Raw genomic sequence first — 15,202 nt, 5'->3', positions numbered from 1 at the left:
GGATCCACAATCCTAGTCTTAGGGATCCACCAATCCAATCAATCCACCAAGCCTCATTTTTCGAGATCCACAATCCTAGTCTTAGGGATCTCCGAAACCCATCTTTCACCAATCTGACTCTTTGAAATCTTGTTGCATCAGCTTTATCATCCTATCATCCATCTCCCTATCCTAGAGTCTTTTTTATAGCGCTCCACTCCTTCATCCTCTGCAATCCCTGAGATCTTAAGCTTGCTTCCTCTTGTGCCTCTAATTCTCCATTTATCATTCTCCCATAGTGAGAGTTTGAGCTAATTCAGCCCCTTCTCTTTGCCAATCTGAGTTTCCTTGCTCATCCGAGATTCTTGTACTTTTCAACAAGCCATCGAGCCTCGTCTCTCCCCGCCGCCTTCTTGAGGGGGCATCTCACAGTCCATTCTCTCCTCTTCTGCTCTAGCCTTGGGCATCTTATTTTCTTATCTTTGATGCCATGCCACTTGCGGCATCACATCAAAGAGGGGCAAAATGTAGACACCTAAAAATCCTTTAGAAAATAAAGTATTTTTATTTTTTGAAAAAATCCCTGATGACATCATCATTTATTAATTAATTATTTAATTAATTAATTAATTAACTTTTATGCCATTAAATCCCTTTATCTTAATTAAAAATATTTAATTAAGGAATTCCTCCCAAAAATGTTTAAATCTTATTTAAACATTATTTCCTTATTTATTAATTATTTAATTAATAAATTGACCAAAAAACCCAAAATAAATAAAAAATTTATTTTTTGCCCAAAACTTGGCCAATTTCCTTAAGACCACTAACCTCTTCCAAAATCTTCTAATCCTTCTTTAATTTTAATTAAAGGCTAATCCCATCATTTCCTACCCCTAATCCCAACTCAAAATATTTAATTAAGATTAAATATTAATCCTCATGTTTATTAAAAAAGTTTTAATAAATATCTCCTCAACCCAAACCCTTGAAATAAATAAAACTTTATTTATTTCCTAAAAATCTAATTTATCCTCATCCTAAGAAGTTCTAGACTCTTCTAGAAAGTCTTCATCCTCATCCTAAGAAATTCTAGACTATTCTAGAAAGTCTTTATCCTCATCCAAAGCCTAGACTCTTCTAGAAGATGTCTTTAACCCTAATCCTAATCCCCTCCTAACCTTGTCACATTCTCTAAAAATGGGTTAAGACTTATTAACCCAAGCCAAAGTTAACAAATATCTCCTCCTTCACCCACCCTCATTAAATGTCATCCACTTGCCTATCCCTAAGCTAATCCTAAACCATCCTAAGCCATCCTCTAATCATTTGCACAAGCCTAAGCAAGCTTAAAACCCTCCTAATCAAGTCCAAGTCGAAATTTCTCTCATCACCCTCAAAATATCTCAACCATAAAACTTTATGAAGCCCACTAGGCCATAAATGACTCTTCCAAGCCCTTTTATTGCTCTTACAAGTCATTATGAGGGTCTTTATGAATATTTTATCCCTTGAGCCTCCTTTGTTGACTCATCCTTCCCCTTTCCTCCATCCTCTCACCATGTGACATGTGTCACTCCTTGATTGGTTGTAAAGAAGCACAATCCATGTGCTCTCCTCTCATGCAATCTAAGCCCTCCATGAGTTTTTCCCCATCCTTGCATCTTAGCCCTCAATCCCTCAAGCCTCTTGCCTATAAATTGGATCCTTCCCCTTTGCAAAATAACACAATCCATGAAGTAAAGTCATAATGCCATTTTAAGAAGCCATTTTACATCAAAACTATACACTCACACCCAAATTCCAACTCCATTTGAAGCCATTTTTGAAGCATAAGCTTGAGCATACATCCTATCTATTTAGACAAAGCCACTCAACAAGAGAGCTTCTTATTGAGAGAGTCCATTAATGGCTCATATTCTCAATTGAGAGCTCATCTTAGTCTATCTTGAAGTTTATGAATTTTGTTTAGTTTGTAGAAGCTTTATTTAAATTTGGTTTCTATTAGCATACTAACATTGCTCATATACAGTAGGTTCTTCTACCTCTTGCTTCCTCTTAGGATGATCACTTCTTATTCTGATAGGTTGCACTTGTGCAATTGTTGCATATGGCATAATAGGGGCCTATACACATGGTTGTGCTACTGTCACACCTTTTGAAGGTCCTACAACAGCAATAGGAATTGTAGCTAACACTTCATATTTTCCACATTCTCTCATTTCCAACACAATGCCTTTGAATTCATTGAATTCCTCTCTAGCCATGCATGATTCCTTGAGGATGGAATCTATCACCATTTCCACTTTCTTCTTTCTTTCCTTTCTATGAAGTTTAGAGTGAACTATTCTCATTTTCTCCTCATAGGTTCCCCATCTAGGTCACTTTGTGTCCTTCTCATATTGGAGTATGATCTGCGCATACCCTTCTATGAGTTGTACTTTCATCTCATATTTCATGGGCTCTATGAACTTAAATCTTGGTACCACAACTTCCATACATGTGTTGTTAGTGTGCACCATGAGCATATCTCTTCCTTATACTTTTCTACCATTGAGGGAGGTATTTTATACCTATATTTCATTTTTTATTAGAAACTTTTCATCATTCTATTAATGTCATCATCTCTAACATTCTCCAACTTAGATATAGCATTGAGTCACCATCTTCATTGTGCACTCATTGCTATCCCAATTTTTTATTCCAAGAAACTTCCTTGTAGCATAAAAAAATTAATGAACCAGTAGGGACTCAAATCTAAAAATTGCGCTCTTTGATTTCTTCACTTTAGCAATGTTATCCAACAAATGCAGTCTGATAATCTCACATAGATTAACTTTTCTCCCTTGAACTTCCATTATGTAAGTTGCCTGTAAAAATCTAGCTAGTACTAAGCTAACCCTTGATCCATGGTTGAACTTGTACCCTAATGTATTGCTTAATAACTTCACTCCCTTGTCTTGAATGGAGTCTACCTTCATGTTTCTTCCATCAAACCTAGTATTCAGGTTTTTCTCAACCATTTTTTTCACATTCTTCTCATTTACAGGATTACATCCCTCATTACTCAATCCTGCAACTTTATGAATTAGGTTATTATCAATAACTATTTGTGCATGACCTAGCCATAACAAATCATTGTGTACCCTACTTAGAATAATTCAAGTCCAATCATGATTATCAAATTCTATATAAAACATATACTTCACTAGATTCAACTCGCTCAGGTGTGCATACTCAGATTTCAAAAATAGATCGTGGGAATCTTCATCTCCTATGCTTTCAATATTATAGTGGATATAGCTTCTAATATCCTCAACATGAAGCACATTCTCTAGAACTTACAAAAATGCACCCAACAGGTCATCCAAAAGTGAAATAAATGGATGTTTCTTTGAACACATACCATGATCTATCACTCACATCATAGACAGTTTGACTAGCCATTTCAATTCTATTGTATTCACTTAAAAACTGGATTCAAACTCTATAAAATACCTTAAAATTGTGTTTTAGGGCTTTTGTAACTTTGCGCTTCAGAAACTTCTCTTTGCACTTTACTTCACTATCAAATCACTCTTCAATTCTCTTAAGACACTTCACATGAACAAATGGTACACACAATCTTATTTTGTGATCCTTAAATAATTTTAAATTACACTGTGTAGTAAATATGTATCTACCACAAATTCAACTACTATCTCTTTTTACCAATGAGCTTGTTTTCTCATAAATTCCTACTCATTGAGATCATATCTAGACTTGGGCACTTGATCATAGCTTACTCTCTATGTCCTTTACCTTCTATTAATTTCACAACCTCCAACTCTTTCTCTAACATTAGTTTTGATCAACTGATGCACCGCCTCTTCTAAAATAGCTTAATTCAGGTAGGATGAGTCACAAACAATTTGTGGCTTCAATGTTTTATCAAGTGCATCAAAATATTATTCCTCCAAAACTATATAAGAGCTTTTTAGATTCTTAGCTATCACAAATGCTTCCTTGAATTCATCAACATGTTCCTTAATTGCTTCCTTTTGACTATTGTCACTACCATTATCATTCCTTCTATCATTTATGTTTATTGTTCCTCCTATTATTAGGATTCCTATTGAAGTTTCTTCTATCCATTCTATTATATCTCACTATGTGTTCAAAGTTATCACATAACTAACATACAAGTGTATTTCTTCTCTAATTTGTTCCATTCTAATTCTTAGGTGCTCTGTAATTTCTTGCAATGTGTTTAGGATTATTACACTTATAATGAACAAAATGGTTCTTTTCTCCATTAGATTTCTCACCATCATTGGATCTTCTACGTGATCTACCTCTTTCATTATCTGTAGGGTTAGTGTTCCTAAACATTCTACTATTTACATTATTACCATCAAACTTAGGTTTCTTACATTTTATTGCTTTATGTTCATAACCATGACAATTATAACAATAGAAATTACTAATGGGTTTAAAAGGCTCACCTGTTCAATATATTTTCATATGTCCAACTTCATTGCATATGAAGCATCTTCCTTTGAACTCATGTCTTACTTCCTTGGGTGGTTCATCTTGCTTAAGTTTACCAACTTGCTCTATTTTCTTAGGTTTATCATATTTCACTTACAAATCAATTAATTCAACTTCCTTCGATACTTTAGTAGAAGTTCTTGATTCTACCTTACTTAGATCAAATTCTTTAGCAGATTCAATAATTGGATCTAGTTCTCTTTTGATTTCAACTTTCTTGGCTGATTTCTCTCCAATCAAATATCCAAGTCCTATCTTGTCATAAGAAGGTCTCTAGTGAAATATCTATTCATTTATTTTCTCACTACTAGAATAAAGTTTCTTTAGCTCTTGCTTAACTTGTGTCAATTCTCCTTTCACAATGATATTGTACTTTTCTAATTTTGCATGCTCAATCTTGATAGTATCTAATTCATATGTAACTTAACTGGGATCTAAGGTCCAAATTCTCAGTTTTCAGTTTAGGTTTATTCTTGGCACCATTTTTCTTAAGACTCAAGTTCAACAATTTTTAGTTCATGTTTCAAAATATTATTTTCTTATTGGAGATTTCCTACTTCATCATTGTCACTAGTTTGTGCAATTGATTCCTTTCTAAATTTCAGATCATTAATCTTGTCTTTCAGTTTACCAATGCAAACTTTTGCATCTTCCTATCTATCTTTCAGGTTATCTCTTTCTTTAGTAAGAATGTCAATTTGCTCAAGAGTTTCTCCAAGGTTTTTCTTCAATTGTTCCATATCTATAGGGATCTTACTCAAGCTATTAAACTTCTTCAAAGTAACTGAACTCTAATACCAATTCTTAAAAATAGATAATACTTGGGGGGTGGTGAATCAATATTCTACAAACTTTTGGCCACAACTGAATATCGTTAATTACTTTATAACTTGCATAAAACAACAATGCTGAATAGTAAATATAACCATACACATAGAGAACTCATAACACTATTATTTGTTAACTAGGGGAACCTTGGCCAAGAGAAAACCCCAGTGGGGATATCTACCCACTAGATGATTCACTAAACAATAGGATCTTGTTAAGGATATTGACTATGTTAGGAGTCTATGAAGTACACATAGTGTCTCGAGTCATTGTTAGAAGCCTTAAAACCTTGTTAGGAGTTGGTAGATCAAATACAATGTATGGAAGAAGAGCCCACTTCCCTAACATGCAATTATATAATTTAGTTCTTTACAATAATAGATATACATAAAATAATTTATGTCTATTGTATTTCACACTTTCTCTGATCATACATCAGATATAGTTTGCATATCATCCCATCGACTTCAGATCAATCACATATATTGCATAGATCATAGATATGTTGCACACTTATCTTTGCAAAATAAGATCTTTACTTATACCTTGTACATTCATAATTCACTACTTAGTTGGCCTTCATGCTTTCACACACTTGACATAATATAAAATAACTTATGGAATAATATCCACATAGTCGGCTCATAGTGACTTAGTAATTATTTTGTCACCAAAATAACTTCTCGAGTCATACAATCCAATTCTTTGCTATGCTCTATTCTGCATTATTAAATACTTGTATTGGTATTTCAATCATAACTCGTGATGTACTCTCCATACACACCTGCACACTGGTAGACATCATCATGACACTATCATAGAACTTTCCTCAATTGTGCATAAGCTAACTCTCAATGAGTCAAGCGCACACATCACATCTACTCTCTGTGTTGTTGCAAACTATCTAACACTTGGACAATTTTCTATCTCTAAATGCATAAATGAAATGTTGAATACATGTTGCCATAAATGACAACTCTCAGAATGTCTATCTAACCATATTGCCAACAATTATCACTAATTCACTAGGTTCATTACTCATAAAACTCATATTTCTTTTAATCACTAAACCTGCCTCACTAGATCATGTCAATAACCAAATAGTAAAACATATAGAAAAATGTTCTTTACCATTACTTTAATAACATATACCATGTCGCAATGCTACTGATAAACATTGTTGATAAAGCCATTAAAGTGGTTGAATTGGTGATGTTTAGCATACCACTTGAGTCTCTATAGTACTAATATATTTGTATAATAAAATATAGTATGACAATTGAATGAATTCCAACATTGTTGATGAACTAAGCAGTGTTGGAGTTATTGTGCTTACCCACCAAATAGAAAGGATTCAAAACAAAATTTGAAATTATTGTTGTAATACTAAAAAACAAGGACCAATAACAACATAGTGCTATATCTAGCTACATGTCAAGTGAGACCATAGTTTCCATATACCTCTCTCCACTTCCCCTTACCATTATTAGAGGAAGACAACTCTATAAATCTTCACACTATAAAATCACTCAATAACACTTAGTCTCCAAAACAATTCGAAGCCCAATAGAACTTTAACCACCACTTCAATTCATCACACTTCTTCCTTACGTCTTAAATGATGACATTGTTTGATCTACAATGAAAACAAAGTTCTAATAAATGTACAATATCGTGCATCATCAAACACAATAATTATATCACCTCATCCAACCCCTACACCATTACACATGCCTTATGAATAAAAATAAATATTTATTCATTATTTTACCTAATATTAAATCAATTCTAAACACTTTCATTCATATGTAACAAGCATCATTAGATTATTTTCTATTACAAACATTTTAACATAATTAAAATAATGTGATCTTAATACTCTAGTCCTATATGTATTCCAAAGCAACGCCCTCTTGCTATATATATTTTAAAAATATAATTAAAATAATAACAATTTTATATTAATCTTAATTTCATGATATCCATGAATAATTTCTCTATCACTTGAAAAAACTTTTTGTGATTAGAATTGATGTAATCATTGTACCTTTTAATCCTATCACTCCTTTCGTGGAATTAAATAATCTCCCACTTTATTGACTAGAAATTATGGTTTAAAAGTAACCCTTTTTCTCAAAACACACGACTCCCATTTTCCAACGACCACCTTTCAACTTTTTAGACCCCGTCGCCTTCCATGAACTCGCGCTTTCAACAACCCCTGTTTTTTATATGAATTTAAAAATATGCTCTTCATGTTCAAAGGTATCATGAATATAAACATTGATACTATCATTGCTTTCTTGAATTTTATTCAATTTCAAAGTGATTTTATTTGGGAATCTCAATATGTTGTTTGGTGATTGTAATGAGCCTTGGTTGTAATTATCATTTAATTAAATTTTATGTATAGCTTGATGATCTAGCCAATTGAAAATAATTTATGAGTGGTTTATAAATAGAGAAATTTTAGCTTTTTTAAAATGTGTTTTAATTAATATTAATTATATTTTATATATTTATGAAATTAAAGATAGTTTGTATGTGGGTACCTTTTATTAATATATGTCACTTATGAGCTATAGTAAACATAAAAGACATGTTTATTGGAATACATTGGAAAAAATGGAAAGATGGGGCACATATTGGAAAGAGGGGGAGAGAGGTTGATAGAGAGAGGGGAAAGCGATGGAAAGGGGGGAGGGAGGTGATGGGAAAATAAGAAAGGAAGAGTAGTGGGATAAAGCAAGGTTATAGATGATTTGATTTTTATTTTCCCTTTCTTTCTCTTCTTTGTGTTGTGTGCTCTTTCTCCCTTCTCACCTTTTTATTCTCCTTGGCTTGGCTAGTATGCATGCATCTTACATCCTTCTTTCATCCTAATGATGGATCACAGAGTGTGATCCGAAACGTCAATGACAAAAAAAACATACACAATCAAATCCAGAAACAAAATTAAATCATTAGAAATGGATTGTGGAAATTTGATATTATTAAAGGTTATAGATATTGACCACTTAAAAGTAGTCTAAAGTCATAAAGCCATAATGACTTAGCCAATAACAAAGTAATTTAAAAACTACATATTTTTTGAAAAATAATCAATTTTCTTATTATTAAAAAGAGTATGCACTCATGAAGTGCCTTATTGAAATATTTTTCTTTAATATTTCTTAAATGAATCAATGCCGTGACCAATTAGAACCACCTAAATAAACATATGAGACTATCGTACAAGAAACCATAATAAAATATATTATAATAGATCAATGTTGCAAACAACCATAACTACTCAAAGATAAGTTTATCAAGTTGCAAAAATGTTAACACTTAAAAATTAAAAACAAACAATTGTTGATCAAAACTTTGCACAAAATTCTTCCAAATTGTGTAACTTGGTAACCTTGGTAATCAAACATGCAATGGATGTCATGGGTCTATAGTGTATAGATAAATACATTTGAAAAATTAACATTAGAATTTAAGAGTATTGGAAAAATATGCGAGAACTAATAGTAAATTAATTGATCACCGTGAATGGTGTAGTGAACATTAACCAAAGATGCAATAGTTAGCAATGTATAAAAGCTAGTAGAAAAATTAGTTATAACTTGCCTCATTCTTTGTTCCTAGCAAAACATTTTTTTCATCTTCATATTCCTATAGATACAATTGAATGCGATGAAGGATTTTATTAGTACATCACAACTACACAATGCACATACAATTCTAATTTACATGCAAAAAGTTATTTTAACAAAAATGTGAAATATAAAATAATTCTTTATTGCAAGATAAATCTAATGTAGTAAAATTTATCATATTTTAAAATTGGTATTACTATGTTATCTCTATTTCATCTATTTCATAGTGTTAAATAAAAGGAAATTAAGTATATTGTAGAACTATTACAACTATTTTAAAACTAAAAAAATACCCTTAATTAGCTTAGCTTTATTTGAGTTCATAAAAGGTACATGTATTTTGTAGACAAAGTTTCTCTTTATTCTATGAGACCAAATACAAATCTGCATAATGAGACTATTCCTATGGAGCTAAAATATATTAAAAATAAATAAATAATTTTTTAAAAATTTCTTGATTGGTTTATGTAATTCGAAGTAGATCTATGTATTGAGATAGGTGCACCTTAAAAGTAAAATTAACATTTGAATCTTCACATACACAAAACATTACTTGGTTTATCTAGCTTAAAAAATAAAATATCATGCATTTAGTACATGGGTTAATTGTATGCAATGATTTGACTACGATAAGTCTATTTCATAATATTGTCACAATGCATTTCTTTATATATAGAGTTGAGTCACCGCTTCTTATATGATTTAGTGGATTGTGATTCTTAATCTTTGTTATAATTTTGGCATCTCATGTATTCAAGAGTTCAAAGATAGTTTCATGTGGGTTGATTGATGTGGAGTACAAATAGAATAATTGCATAACATATTTTACAAATATGTACAATAATAATATTATGATATTATTTTCCACCACAAGATATAAACTACACACCCAAAGTCAAATATTTAAAGTTGAACATAAAGAAAATGTGTAGTATTTTATTAATATATGTCATTGGAGAACTATGAAAAATATTGAAGAGATTTCTATTGTTTTCATTTTAGTAAATAAATAAATAAAATAAATATAATTAAAAAGAATGAGAAGAACCTATATTCTATCATGTAATGCAAAGATCATGCACATTGCACATATTATTTGCTTCTTCAAAAATCATTTCCTTCTTCAAGTTATATACACAATTAATCAAATAATTCATCTTCTTATGTAAAATATTTGTGCCTATATGGCTAGCTTTTAATAGATATATTTCTAAACATGTAATGATGAATTTAATTATATTGATGAACTTAAAGATCATCAATGTAGTAATTTAAAAGCTAGTCTAAAAACTCATTATAAGACTCAAGTTATCTATTGTTCAAAAGAGTATGTTCTTATCAAGTGACTTCTTAAAATATTGTTTCAATATTTGTTTAGATTGAATATACTTTTAAAAACACAGAACCATTATATTACAAAATATCTATTGAATTTTAGAATAGACCTAAGAGTGTGAACAACCATATATACTCAATTATACATTTTTATCTTGCAAGAATGCTAACATTTAAAAACATTAAGCTATATGTTGATCACAATTTAACAAAAAGTTCTTCTTGACCATATAATTTGATAAGGATTGATCATAGCATTCAATGGTCAACATAACTTCATAAGTGCATAGATAAATTTTTCGAAAATGGATCCTCAAATGTAGGGGAATCAATAGAAGACAACAACTAATAGTAAACCAAAAATTGATCACCAATACATTTGGCATTTGATCAAATATGTGAGAAGTGACATGGCATCTAAAAGGTTGTTAGATTACCTTTATAACTTTCCCTATTCCTTGTTTCTAGCAAACCACTTTTTTTTATCAACTTCATATTCATATGGATAGAGTTAAATGTGATTGTAGTATTTTAGTGTATAAAAAAAACACAATAAATATATAATTCTAATATATAAATGTAATAGGTTATAAATTTAATAATATATTATTAGATATATAATAATTTTCTATTCATAGCTAAATCCAATATGGTAAATTTTTTACTACATATTTTGATCAATATATCTAATTTTTTTCATTTGCACAATCTTCACAGTAAACAATATCTCATCATTCATGTCTAACAATTTTGTTAATGTTCATCTAAATTAGTTGAATAATCTTTAATTATTTAATCAATTTTTGTCATTATTCTTAATTAAAAATTTCAAACTCATTATTTTTGTCCATTTATAATAAATAAATAATTTCAGTTAATTATTGAATTCATAATTATTATTCTATCAAGATTCTATAATTGTCCTTCTAAAAAGAAATTAAATAGTTATAATTTAATCCATAGTTAAATAAGTTTTGGAATTTATTTAAGTTGATTTATTCTTCTAGGTGCATCCCTCTATGTTTATAATATTTGAAGAATTGAAGGTGCGGGTACTAATAATTCCCTCGTTACTCATAACAAAACCTAAGAATGCCCCTAATAGTAAAACATGAGATGGGGAAGAAGATATGGAAAATGAAGGCAATGATAATGATGAGGAGTTGCCTTATCTTGCATTTTACTATTAGGGGCAGCCTTAGGTTTTTTTAGGAGAAATAGGAGAATTAATAGTACCAACATCCTCAACTTTCCTTTTCTCCCTTTTTTTTTCTTCATCAATCATAGACTTATTGACGAAATTAGAGGATTTATCATTTGCATTCTCATAGATAGGGTAAATAATCCCTTCATGCACAACCAACTTATGGGATTTCTTCTTATGTTCCTTAATGCTATTGTTAAGAGAGAAAAAAATATAATGTAGCAAACATGCATGCTCTGTTAGACATCAAATGCATGTCTTTTCAAAATTATCTTATGTGCTCTTTGGTAGACCCTAAAAATTTAAAAGTAAAAGACATTGTGATTTTTTTTTTCTCCTTGGTAAAATACCTAAGAAATCATATTTTTTCCATATTGGAAGGAGAAAATAAAGGCATCTTTGAAATAGAAAAATTTCACTATGTCAGGGATGACAAAGAAGATACATGCATATGGTGATTTATCACTATTTCAGTTAGATTAGAGAAAGGAGCCTGCGAAGTAACAATTTTTTGCAAATTTGTATGAACTAACAGATGGTGACTACAAAGTGGCAATTTTTCGCTATTTTGAGGACACTATTGAATAAGCAGTGCAAATTTGAGATATTTCAAGATTTTGGAAGAGGCATCAAGGTTACCTTGCAAAAGTGCAAAAATGATTTATGAATATCTTAAAAGGTGAAAGGTGTCATTTCAAGTACCCCAAAGTACAAATCATTAATTGTAGAAATATTTGAGATGACAGTTGAGCAAAATAGAGAATTTTCTACTTGTGCAAAATGTTTGAATTCGTAAATAGGAATTAAATTGAAAGTAGGAGTGAAAAGATATTAAAGAAGTGAAATCATTTTGTGCAAAGTATTGTCTGAAGCTGAGGAAGAACTTGAAGAGAAAGAAAACAAGTTGTGTGGTGGCCTCTATGGATTTTAAAATTTTTAAGTTCAATTTTCTACCCAAACTTAAGCTTCTTTTCAAAAGCGCATCTAAGAAAGAAATCAGTGCTAAGAAAGAAGTAACTATCATGAAGGATAAGGGAGAAAATATAGAAAAGACTGTTCAGAAAATAGTTTTAGAATTGTTTCCCTATTCTTCTTCTACTAGAACTATGACAATATTTTCTAGTAAATATAGTGGGTGTAAGGATGAAAATCTTCCAATTTAAAGTAGCTCTTTATTATGTTACATCTATGCTAACAAGGATGAGAAGGAACCTAGGAATAACCCTTGGAAATTAGGCCTAGCCAAGATTGTAGTTATGAATGTGTTTATAGATGTTAAACTTATGAACATTTTAGCTAAGAATTATGAACCAACAAAAAAGAAAATTAGGAAACCAAATAGACTATAATTACTAGTCATTACTAGATCATGCATTGAGGACTATTTTGATTTTAGTAGTCAAGCCCTCACTAAAATTGACACAAAGTAGTTCAGGATTGACTATGAAAGAATGTTGAAGTTTAGATTTATAGAAATTTCCCATTTCATGATGAGAAGTCAGAAAAATAGGTTAATGCCAGATAAGCATATGGGCCCTCATTTAGTGGATATATTCAATTGGTTTTTTCAAAAACACCTATTATGCCCAGTCTCAATTATTTGGAGAAGATTCAAAATAGAAGATCCCTCTCCACTACATTTATATGTGTATAATGATTCAAAAGCCTCATTCATAATTGGAATTTGACTTTTCCACTGAGATTAAAAGGTCACTCAACACACAACAAGCCAAATGGATGACCACAAAAACTTTCAAATACTATTTTCCATTATGTCATTTGCTCATGTTTCCACTTTAGGGATTCCTTCAAACTAAATACAAACGATGACCAAGGTAGCTCGTTGCCTAATTAGATGTAGTGTAGAGCCTACAATAAGAATGGTAGGGACAAAGATTAAAAAATATTCAGGGACGTGTTTGTTATGTAGATAATTAGATTTATCTAAGGATTGGTTACAAGAACACCCAAGAATATCAAGATTATGCTAAGACCCAAAATGTATTTTCTTGACATAAATTATGAATTCAAGTTTTGGGATTGGGTGTGTAAACCAAAACTTACATTAATCACACTATATGGATGTAGACAACCACCTCACAAATTATCCCAATTTGTATCTTGGAGGGTAGCCTTTTTGGAATTCATATGACAAGTAGTATGCATAGAGAAGGAAATTGCAAACCTTAGGAGATATATGAGGCCTCACCCCAACCCATCATAGGATAGATACTCTATTTCCATTTTGTTACTTAGGACTAGATATCTCGACATATATTTTGATAATTGATGGAAAGTAAATTTTGCTACTTATCTGATGATATTTACCTTGTGATATTTCATTATGATATGTATTAGGACTTAATTGGCATAGTAGACAAATTATTGGATATTTATTCAACATTTCACTATTATGATAAGAAATGAAATTATGACGTGATTCAAATGCTTAATTTGATCTTGTTAGTAAAGTTAGTAATATTTAGGTTTTTGAGGGTTAATGACTAAATACTTTATATGTAAATGATGGAGAATAGGAAGTTAATTATGAAATGTGTTATATGTGAATTGTAAAATAACAAAATTATCATGTATCTTTACTTTCATATGTATTTTATATGTGACTTTTCATTGGATTACTAATGCTCGAGTTTAGTGTGCAAGAAAGGAACCATGGAAACATAATGGGGAAACAAGGTATAAACACATGTTAATATGACACTGCCAAGGTGAATCTTTAGAAGATTTGTTAACCTCATTGTGATGTGTTTATTTTGTAAATGTGAGATGTATGTTTGTAGTATATATTTCATGAGTAGATTCAGAACATGTCATGTGTGATGTTTAGTGAATTTTGTGTGTCACTCGGCATTTGTACTCATTATGTAAAAATGACATGTTCTTTGAAGATGGACATGTAGCCACATTATCTCAAGTTAAATTCTTTAATTAAGAATTAGACTTGTTGCCTTGACTTAGTAATGGAAACAAAGGTTACCACCATAGGAAATTTGAAATTGGACTTTACCTAGCATTGTGAGGGAAAAGAAAAAGTTCTAAGGTGAATTTGTGATGAAAATAAACCCTACCCATGATAATACTATAATTTAGGGGGCTAATAGTGACCATTAGGGTGCCTAGAAGACCTAGGAGACCCCAAAAAGAGTGCATTTTATATTGAATCCGAAAATGGGAGTCTTATATAGAGGCATAGCAAAAATTAGAAACCCACTTACCCACTCTCTAACTTTAGAGACATTTAGGGTTTGGAGAAAGAGGATAAGGAGCTCTACAACAACTTTCATTTGCCATTTCTTGGAGTGAGGTTGGTATTCATGATCCATGGTGTTTCTTCATTGCATTGTAGATTTGATATGGTGTAGATGTGGTTTGTGAAGAATTATTATTGTATGTGTGTTGAATGTGAGAAGTTTTAGGTGATTTCTTCCTTGAATTCTTTTTGTTCATGTTGCTTGTTTGTGTAAAATGGGTGTGAAGCATCACTCACCATTGAGAGGGAAGAGATGCTTGGCTGAAGGGGTTAGTTGGGCTCACCCATGTAGTTGAGAGACTCTCCCATGTGTGGAGATGATTTTAATGTGTTTCAATGGAGCATGGACTTCATGATTACTTGCATGCTTCAGAGGTATAAGTAGGTGTATGAGGAGGGAAGACATTATTA

Source organism: Cupressus sempervirens, chromosome 5 (assembly GCF_028749045.1).
Source record: "Cupressus sempervirens isolate cs-2001-9-10 chromosome 5, ASM2874904v1, whole genome shotgun sequence".
NCBI lineage: Eukaryota > Viridiplantae > Streptophyta > Pinopsida > Cupressales > Cupressaceae > Cupressus > Cupressus sempervirens.
The sequence above is the reverse complement of the archived record's forward strand: the minus strand, read 5'-3'. Positions refer to the sequence as shown.